The sequence below is a fragment of the Chelonoidis abingdonii genome, chromosome 2, assembly GCF_003597395.2.
Source record: "Chelonoidis abingdonii isolate Lonesome George chromosome 2, CheloAbing_2.0, whole genome shotgun sequence".
NCBI classification, from domain to species: Eukaryota; Metazoa; Chordata; order Testudines; family Testudinidae; genus Chelonoidis; species Chelonoidis abingdonii.
Window position 1 is genome coordinate 222,201,213 of NC_133770.1, and position 10,611 is coordinate 222,211,823.

At 44.2% G+C, this 10,611-nt stretch overlaps 1 long non-coding RNA gene across 1 annotated transcript; it reads right to left on the reverse strand.

Annotated features, from left to right (window-relative positions):
* Nucleotides 1–2,834: 2,834 nt before the first annotated feature.
* LOC142046236 (uncharacterized) lies at nucleotides 2,835–7,002 on the reverse strand. Its single transcript, XR_012655129.1, has 2 exons — nucleotides 6,687–7,002; nucleotides 2,835–3,156 (listed from the first exon to the last, which is right to left on the reverse strand). It is a non-coding gene; the product is annotated as an uncharacterized LOC142046236 (long non-coding RNA).
* Between the last annotated feature and the right edge of the window lie 3,609 nt (nucleotides 7,003–10,611).

The window sequence follows — 10,611 nt, forward strand, 5'->3', positions numbered from 1 at the left end:
TAAAGGAGAATTCAACCCTATCATGCCCCCAAAATGTAGATGATCCCCAGTTTTGTCCCCACTTACTTGGATATGTTTGTTTATGTATTGTGACTTCCAGCTACATTTGTCTGGCTGTTCAGCAGAAAGGGGATAATGGGCAGGGCCACTGGTTCACATACCTTATGACTCCACAGGCACACAACCATGCATAGAAGCAGCAAGCCACATCTGAGGCCTGGTCCCTCCTTGAGCTCTTTCTGGAGCTCTGCGCAAGCAAAGTAAAAAAGCTGGCCTCACATTTGTACAAAGTTAGGGTCTGCTTCGGCTCACCCTAAAGTCAGAGGAAAAGGACCCATTACATTCAATGAAAATGGGATTGGCCCCTTATTTAGGGCCAGATTCTGAAACTGTAGGGGCTGCTCCATTCTTATTCCCTTGGATAGCACCTCCCTTTATTTCCCCACTCCCCCCAACCAGTGGTGCTAGTTAGCCATGCATGATGAAGTAAGATGCATCCTACAAATGGGTGTGGTAATAGGCACAAATGCCTCCCAGTGCTCTCCTTGGGACATGGCATCTTTGCTCCAACCCTTAATACATATCAGTGATCCCCAAACTTTTTACTTCACATCGCCCCTTACTCCTGCCCCCAGGGCCAGGAGCAGGGCCACAGCTCCAGGAGGGGGGCCATGGACAGAGTAAGGAGACCAAGGCAGGGCCACAGCTGGGAGCAGTTACCAACAGTAACTGTAAGCTAACTACAGGACTGCAATATAAAATGTTCTAGCCATTTCTCAAACTCTTTTATTATAACACTGCAGAGAGCAATGCTATAGTTTAACTTGAGAAGTCCAAGCCATTCTAATCTGTTTTGAATGAGTCTTAAATTTTCTTACCGGTGTTTCAGAAAGGTGCTGAAATATCACACACTTGATGTGCTTGAATTTTCAAAAAATAAATGAAAATCCACTCAGCCATATTTGACTTAGATGAGCAGAAAACACCACTTTTTCCCATTTAAAAAAAAAAGACAAACTTGCAAAAAAAATTTCTCAATGAAGCTGAAATGGCTGAGTGTTAAATATTAAAACTTAGTCACAAGTGATCAAAATTATGTATGTCAGAAAAATCAAGAAAAAACAATCAAAATGACAGAAAAGGAAAAAATGTCATAGATATACGGGCGTTAGCCTTTCAGCATTGTGGGTGGGGAATTAGGCTTGTGACCATAACTGTTATTGGGCTAGATTGTGCCCTTGGTAAGAGCCCTGAGTCAGGGACAGGGTATAAACTGCACCATTCCAGGCATGAGGCACTGCGCCTCAGAGACACCCTCTGAAACACATCTTCTTTGGTGCTCCTCACTCCTCACCTCTCACATTCAATCATCTCTGGGGGCCAACACATGGAGAGGGTGGTATCAAGGCTTTTTGCCCCTCCTTGGCCACTCGCTGTCCTCTTGCTCACAAGGGGGAGTAACATGCAATTCCTCTTCTCCCCATTTCCACCCTCAGACCGGGCCAGTTTAATATGTCCATGCACAGGTGTGGGGATGGACCTTACTCCCCTACTGTGCTAAACCCAACAACAATCTAACTCAATAATAGGAGTTGTTCACCTTATTCCTCTGCTTGCTGCACTGAAAGTTTTCCCAGTGACTGAATTTATGTATTGAACAGCTTAGGTTGCAGTTCTTGTGTGGTACCTTTTTAAGATGCCTGAGTGGACATATGCTTAACTATAATGATAGTTGGGAATGGAGCTGTTACTCATAAGAACAAGAAGTCAATGCACATTAAAGGCAACTGCATGTTGAAATCTTTGGAAAGTTTTGTAGGCTAGAGAGGTCCAAAGGTGGTGGTGTTTAAAATTAAACGAAACAAAAACACAAGAATTATCAGCTATGGAGAAATGTTTGTTCATATGACTGGATGGTGAACTTCTGAAAATATTCATAACCTTTGTCAGATTCTGTAACATGAAAACAGCTGGAATTCGTGACACAGAGATTTTTGCCACTTAAAAATATAATCAAGTCTTGCACAAGAAGACCAATTCCGGTGATATCTTCTTGCAATCTAAAAGAAAATAAGAGCTATCATATAGCTTTTTAAAATTCAAAATCCTTTTCATGCACAGCATGTCTGTGCTTGTGTTTACAACACATTGTGTCTGTACATCTCCCACTTTAAAACATTTAGTTAGTCATCAGAAAAATAATCCATGTTGCTTAAGGACTCTCAAATTCTAGAACACTTTTGATTTTTCTTTTTCTTTCTGTGGATTTCACTCCTGAAGATCTCACACACTTCTATATTTTAATTAATGCTCAATTCTATCTGAGTTTCAAAGCACTTTATCGATGGAAGTTCGTTCATGGGAACCGAGAGTTCTGAAAAACGTTTTTTAAATTATTATTGACTTGAGATGGGAGTTCACTTTGGCTGTTGTCCAAGCCGAGAGAGAGCTAAAGGAGCAAATTACAGTTCCACACCCAGTTAGAAACAGGCTGTAGGTATTAGTCACTTGGTGAACAGAGTCATTGCATTAGCAATTTTAGCTTTGTTCTTTGTGGAAGATAACAAGCTCTTCAGATACTTAGAAATTATGGCAGGGCAAAGCATGATTTTATTTCTGCAAATACTATTACTTTTAAAAATGCACGCTCTTCTATTTAAAATGGCTATTTTTATGTATGTGTTTCTATTAAATATTTTTCATAAATATTAATTTCAGAATTTTTTCTAAAACACCTTGCTCTGTTTTTTCCTCAGAGATACGTTCACTGTGTATTTGATAATTAAATTCCAGGCAGCCTGCAAAGACCTAAAAAAGGATCTCACAAAACTGGGTGACTGGGCAACAAAATGGCATATTAAATTTAATGTTGATAAATGCAAAATAATGCACATTGGAAAACATAATCCCAACTATACATATATAATGATGTGGTCTAAATTAGCCGTTACCACTCAAGAAAGAGATCTTGGAGTCATTATGGATAGTTCTCTGAAATCATCCACTCAATGTGCAGTGGCAGTCGAAAAAGCAAACAGAATGTTGGGAATCATCAGGAAAGGGATAGATAATGAAACAGAAATTATTATATTGCCTCTAAATAAATCCATGGTACGTCCACATCTTGAATACTGCATTCATATGTAGTCGCCCCATCTGAAAAAAAGATATATTGGAATTGGAAAAGGTTCAGAAAAGGGCAATAAAAATCATTAGTGGTTTTGAACAGCTTCCGTACCAGGAGAGGTTAATAAGACTGGGACTTTTCAGCTTGGAAAAGAGGAGACTAAGGGTGGATATGATAAAGGTCTATAAATCATGAGTGGTATAAAGTAAATAAGGAAGTGTTATTTACTCCTTCTCATAATACAAGATCAAGGGGCCACCAAATGAAATTAATAGGTAGCAGGTTTAAAGCAAACACAAGAAAGTATTTTTTCATGCAATGCACTGTCAACCTCTGGAACTTCTTGCCAGAGGGTGTTGTGAAGACCAAGACTATAACGGGGTTCAAAAGGGAGCTAGATAGATTCATGGAGGATAGGTCCATCAATGGCTGTTAGCCAGGATGGGTAAGAATGGTGTCCCTAGCCTCTGTTTGCCAGAAGCTGGGATTGAGTGATAGGAGATGGATCACTTGATGATAACCTGCCTGTTCAGTCCCTTTGGGACACCTGCCATTGGCCACTCTCAGAGGACAGGATACTGGGCTTGATGGACCTTTGGTCTGATCCAGTATGACCATTCTTGTGTTCTTATTTCTGTTCCACATTGATATATCTTGTAAGTGGCCCTCTAAATCGCCGCCCGAGCCCCGCCACCACTTCCTCTGGGCTCCAGCAGCAGGGCTCTGGCAGCAATTTAAAGGGCTTGAGGCTCCAGCCACTGCTGGGTGCCCCAGGCCTTTTAAATTGCTGCCAAGGGAAGCCGATCCGCCCCAGTACAGCGCACCAGCTCTTGCCGGGACGCCGTACCAGGGCATACCGGCTTACTTTCACCTCTGCCAGACAGCAAATTGAAAAATCGGGATGGGGGGGGGTAATAGGAGTCTATATAAGAAAAAGACCCAAAAATTGGGACTGTCCCTATAAAATCGGGACATCTGGTCACTCTACGCCAAATGGGAGTTTGAGGATCTGAGTGTTCCCAACATCACACAGTAAGTCAGTTTCAGAGTAGGAAATTGAACCCTGCCCTCCTCAAGCCACCAGACCATCCTTCCTCTCTGTTTAGGTATCAGCTGTAGCTATGTTTTAAAACGACTGCGAAAGGAGACCTGAGTGCGCCATTTGTAGTGAATCATTTGTTTTGGTGAATTTAAAACTTGTTTGTGTTCACAGATTATTCTGGAGCTATGATTTAGGTTTTCTTCGCTATGCCTAACTGTTTGACAAACATTTCAGCCCATAGATTGCTTGCGGCCTCATTCAAGCAGTTTTGGAGTGGTGTGGCCTTTGGGCCTGAGTCACAGGGCATTGTTTCTGATTATAACTTTTATAAATGGGAAGCACAGCTTAAAAAAAAAATCATTAGAAGTTTGATTCCCTCGGGGAGATGGTGAGGAGCAATTTGGGGCTGAAGGTTGAAGGGATAACTATGCAGAGGAAATTTTAGAATATTTTCTTCTTTTCCCCTAGAAAGTAGGCTGTATTGGGCTGTGTGTAGGGCCCTGTATTTAAAATACCTGAGTTGCTTCCTGAATCAGAGGAAGAGAGAATGTTATGAACTCGGGATGAAATCCTGGCTCCATTGAAGTCAGTGGGAGTTTTGCCATTCATTTCATTGAGGCCATGATTTGACACCAGATTTATCATCTGCCCCATGAGAAACACCAGAGAGACTGTTTCTCAGTAGATGGTTTGTCTCCTGATGCTGCTCAGTGCATAGATAGTCAGAACAGATTGCTCTTCCCAGGGTGCCAGCCCCACTCCATGCACCAGTACACAGGGGAGGAAGGGTCATAGCCCTACCTCCTCCCCACGTGTCCTTGCTCCCTTTTTGGTTACTTCCTTTTGAGGGGAATAATAGCGAGCACTCCCAGCTACCACTTTTGTGGAATAAGAGTGTTTTGCATGGCTTCTGGCTCCCTCTTGTCCTCTTAGGACCTCTCACAATCTGGTCCTCCCTTTTTCATGTTATAGTCACAAAAAGTAATTGTAGTTGCAGGTACTTGTGGGCCCCTATCATTGTATCCTCTTTGATTAACACTGTTGGATTAAAACATTCTCCTTGCCATGCTAACATTAATCAGTCTCTGAGTAACAGCAACACACATAATGATAGCCAACGTAGTCACAGGAAGTGAAGCTTTACAGAGGTTAGCACTTACCAGCAAGTCACGAGAGTTTTTCGGGACCCCTGGAGCGGAGTCCTTCACTTGCTCCGGGGGCCCTGGAAAAGTATCACGGGGCCTGGGCCCCCGGAGCTTCTTCCACTCCAAGTCATTGGCGCCAGGGGGTCCTTCCGCCCTGGGGTAGAAGGACTCCCCGCCTCTGAAGTACCAGGTCTTCGGAGGTAATTCAGCAGCGGAGGGCCCCCACCATGGGTCTTCAGGGCACTTCAGCAGTGGGTCCCAGAGCAGAAGGACCCCCCCGCTGCCGAATTACCACCGAAGCGGGGACCCCCCGCCGCCGAAGACCCCAGGCCCCTGAATCCTCTGGGTTGCCCTGCCCCAGATGATACTAGGCGAACAGGAACACTTCTAATATGAGTGCCACCAGCAAAGTTAATCATTGAACTGTCTTTCACTCCTGCTACTAACCAAACATAGTGATCTGCTAAGCAGAAATTTCAGTCTAGCATACAGTTTGTGTGAAAAGAAGAAACATTGTTACTTAGCAGGGGCTCTTTTGATTATAGGGGATGGTGACCACTCTTGTATGTCCACTAGACTATGAAGGTCATTATTACCAAAGAAAAGTTCATTTGCACAGGATTTGTGGCTGGGTTTTCCTTCTTCTAAGAGAAATCTTGATGATTGATTAGTGGTGGCATTGTCTGGTGAGAAGTTGTTCCTGAGGAGCAGAAGAGCCTAAGTATTTTTCATAGCCTGTAAGTACTTACACAAATAGAAAGTATTTGTTACTAAAGGCCCTTTAATCATTCTAGCAGATAAAGACATAACAAGAGACAATAGTTGGATGTTGAAGCTAGACAAATTCAAATGGGAAACATGATGCAAATTTTTAACAGGGAGGGTAATTAATGTTAAACAACTGGACTCTCCATCTCTTGCAGTCTTTTACATCAAAACTGAATGCCTTGCTAAAAGATAAACTGTAGCTGAAACAGGAGCTATGACCTGTTTTACACAGGAGGTCAGACTAAATGATTATAATGGTCCCTTGTGGCTTTAAAATCTATGAATCCTGTATAGCAACCTAGGGCAGTGGTGGCAGTGGACAGAGAGGAGGAGTTTACTGTAGTATGCTGCTGACATTAGACTCCCAGAGCATCGTAAAAAAATGCAGATTGAGGGGAAGAAATTGATATGACTAGATTAATGAAAGGATGCAGTGACTAATATGAATACTGCACATATCCATGTTGCTGCCTGTACTAGTGCATGCAAACAGAACAAACAGTGGAAGACCAGGGTAGAGCACATGGTAAATAGAAGGCAAGGATGAAATCATGGGTTTGAGAGAATTTTTCAGGATACCACTAATCAACCCTGTGTAATTTACCTGGTATGCCTGTGCTGAGGCAATAGCACCAGCAGAATCCAGGAAAGCAACAACTGCAGAAGAAGGTTGCAGGATCAAGATATCCTCACCACAGCCATTGCAGTGTCCTCCTGCATGGTGTCCCAATGGTGTCACAGCACATTCTGGCCCACGTCCAGCATCTGTTTCTACACCAGCAACACCCATATGTCCTCCTCAGTTATCTTCCTCTGTGCTCAAATTCCTGCTCTCTTATGGTCTGAGTAATCTATTAGTGCCAAGTGACTGCTGTCACATGGGAGATGTTGACATCAAAGGCAGGATACAGGTCCAACTCCACTCCATCTACATTCTACTGTGACCCCTCAACTACTGCTTGGCCCCCTTCACTTTATGTTGCCATTTTCTGGTGACCCAAGATGCCCTCTCTGCAACAGTGTATACTTTTGGGTGCCACCTGCCCTTTGGCTAGCAGTATGCATCTGCTTGAACTGATCATTCATCTGCCTTCTCGCTGCCTGGCACAGTTCCAAACACACAGCTGAATGACCAAGCACATACCGCACTTCAAAAACCATTCATGCTGGTGGTAGACACATCACTGTTGCTGCTCTGTAGCTATCCATCTCCTAGTTGCTGATGATTGATTTTCTTTTCTTTTTTTGATTGTTTGGATGGTTTTTAGTTCTTCCTGTTCCTCTGCCCAAAAATCTTTCCTTCTTCCCTTCCAAATTGCAGAAAGCTTTCAAAATGGCCCTACAACCACTTGCATTTATGAGGGTAGGATGTGCCTCCATCATTTTTAGAGACTAGGCCACGAGCCCTCCATTCCTTTGTATTCAGTAGGATGGGATGGAAATGGTTTCCTCTTTCGGATGCTTTTTTAAAAAAGGAAACTGATCCTTTGTGCATGATATTTTCATCTTCCCAGCTGATGAGGGCAAATAGAAGAACTACTTCAACTGTAAATCCATGTGCTTGGAATATGCTTAATATAGCTGAGAGAAATCTGATTGCAAATGTAGGCATTTGAAAAGTTGACTGGCTTTCTTTTGCTTTCTTAACACTCTCCATACAGGGAGGAGAACCATACTACCATATAGATATGTCACTTTCTCCCTCGGCTGTTTCCTAAATCCTGTTATACCAGTAGTGTCAGTTTGAGACACTATCTTTCTTTAGCTTTTCTGGCAGCTGTTTAGAAAATTTGATCGCACTCCCACTTCTTTGAATATGTAGTAGTTTACACCCCCCTCACCAGGTCCGGCACCAACACAGCAAGCAGGTGCTTGGGGTGGCCAACAGAAAGGGGTGGCATGTCCAGGGCCAGTGCAACCATTAGGCAAACTAGGCAGCGGCTTAGGGCGCCTAGTGGTTGAAGGCACCTAAAAGTCTGCTCAGGTGAGGAGGTGGAGTGGAGGTGAGCTGGGGCGGGGGTGCGCGGGGAGAGCCGCCTGCAGTAACGGGGTGGCGCACAGGGGAACCGCTTCCCGCCCCAGATCACCTTCACTCTGCCTCCTCTGCTGAGCACACAGCCCCCGCTCTAAGTCTCCTCCCCTCCCAGGCTTGCGGTGCCAATTCCCCCACTCTAATTCTCCTCCAGTCGGCGCCGCAAGCCTGGGAGGGGAGGAGACTTAGAGAGGGGGCTGTGTGCCCAGCTGATGAGGCCGAGCGGAGATGAGCTGGGGAAGGCTTCCTGGGCGGTGTTAGCTGCCACAGAGTGCAGGGGGGCTCCTTGGGTGGGGTTAGCTGATGCAGACTGAGGGAGCCTCTCTGGGTGGGGTTAGCTGCAGGGAGGGGAGCTGTTGCGGGGTGGGCTCCCTGGGTAGATGAGTGGCCGGCTGGGTTAGCTGCCGTGGCAAGCAGGTTTAGTTGCCGCAGTGGGGGATCCTCTAGTGGAAGGAGTGGGTGGACATGGTTAGCTGCCACTGGGGGGGCGGCAGCGCGTAGGGTTAACTTGGGGGGAGGGGTGGCGCAAGGTGCAAGTTTCGCCTAGGGCATGAAACTTCCTTGCACAGGCCCTGGGCATGTCCAGCTCTTCGGTGGCAATTTGCCGGTGGGTCCCTCAGTTCTTCTCGGGGGTGGGGGGAAGGACCTGCCACCGAATTGCTGATAAAGAATAAAGACCTGCCACTGATTGCTTTTTTCTTTTCTTTCCTTTTTTTTCCCCTGCTTGGGGCAGCAAAAATGCTGGAGCCGGCCCTGCCTCTCACTCTGCCACCCAAGTACATATACTGATATGTATACCACTTTGCCTTCAGAGCTGGGTGGATGGAGAACAGCAGCTGCTGGCCAGGTGCCCAGCTCTGAAAGCGGTACCATCATCATCAGCAACGCAGAAGTAACGGTGGCTATACCATACCATGCCACTCTTACTTCTACGCTGCTGCTGGTGACAGCACTGCCTTTAAAGCTGGGCACCTGGCCAGTAATTGCCACTCTCCACTCTGCCTTCAGAGCTGGGCGGCTGCTTCTCCTCCCCCCCACCCAAGACATTCCACAAGCCTCAGAATAAGGCCTTCTGTTCTACACAAGGAACCAATGATATTCCCAGCAATGGTAGTTCACATCTGTCTTTTAATCTTATTTCAAAACAGGCTTGACCCCTAACTATATTCAGCATCTCACTTAGTCTTCTTTATTTTTGATTAGAACATTTCTTGACTATCAGACCAATTCAACCTAAATTTTTGCCAGCTGCACCTGCATTCATTTTATGGCAGAAAAGTGTCTCAATTGAAGAAAACAGATGTATTCTTTTCTGGGAAACCTTTTAAAATGCTTCTCCTGAAAGTTTTATTATTTGCTGTTTGTCATTATTCTTACAAAATGCTTATGTCACAGTAAATTTACACAATGCTTTACAATCCATGTTCTGAGCAGTCAACTGGTACCAAGTGAGTGCTATCACCTAGGAAATGTAAGCATCAAAGGCAGGATTCTCTTCCACTGGCAATTTTTAAACCAAGATGAGATGTTTCTCAAGAATGTCAGGCAGGAATTAGTTGAGGGAAGTTCTATGGCCTGTATTATGCAAGAGGTCAGAGTAGACGATTCCTTCTGGCCTTCGAATCTATAAATCTACGAAGCCTACATAATGACAGGTTCTCTGCCCAACCAGCGTTCGACTGACTAATGAAAGCTAAGCACAATATTACACACAGAACCACAGTTCAGAGGCGTTAGGGTAAAACAATTATTGATCTATGTATTCTTAGACTTCATAGGGGATTGCCTGGGGAGCCAATGAGGATGGCTTACTAACTAGATGTGTAATTTTACTGAACAACCAAACGAATCTCAGTGCTTGACAGAAATGTTCTTGTGGTTTGTACAAGGTAATCTTGAAATCACTTTGTCAGGTTTTCGGTTTCCATGCATGCTACTGCAACAGTCAGAGAAGCGTCCTGGCATCTTGCCTGGGTTTCTGCTTATCACTTTGTGTGTGTGAAGTACAGAAACTGTTTATTGGTTTCCTAAGTGGCTGCATGTTTTCTTGGGCGTGACTCAATACTCAGTGTACTGTAAAGCTACGTCTCTGAGTTCTCATTGCTTTCATTCATTTATGCTGTTCACAGAATAATTATATGCACGCTATCATATCCTTGAGAAATTGGCAGCTGGTGACTAAGGCAGTGACAGTTCTTTCTCTTGATTCATCCATTTATATTTAACAATAAAATGGACTTCTTGTGTTTTCTAGTCTTAGTTTTTGTACAGCTTCATTGTGTACATTATAGTCACTGAGTCAAAGGGAGTCTAGTGAGGGTTTTCTAAATTACTAATAAATTTTGATAATAAAATTTGGGCATTTATCACCTGTGGGTTTTTTTCTCTCATATCTCTGGTCTGAACTTATCTTGACCTTTCAAAATGTTTGGGTTTGTATCACACAGATTGGAAGATGAAAATTTGGGCTGGTGCCAGTTTTTCTGTTTATTATTAG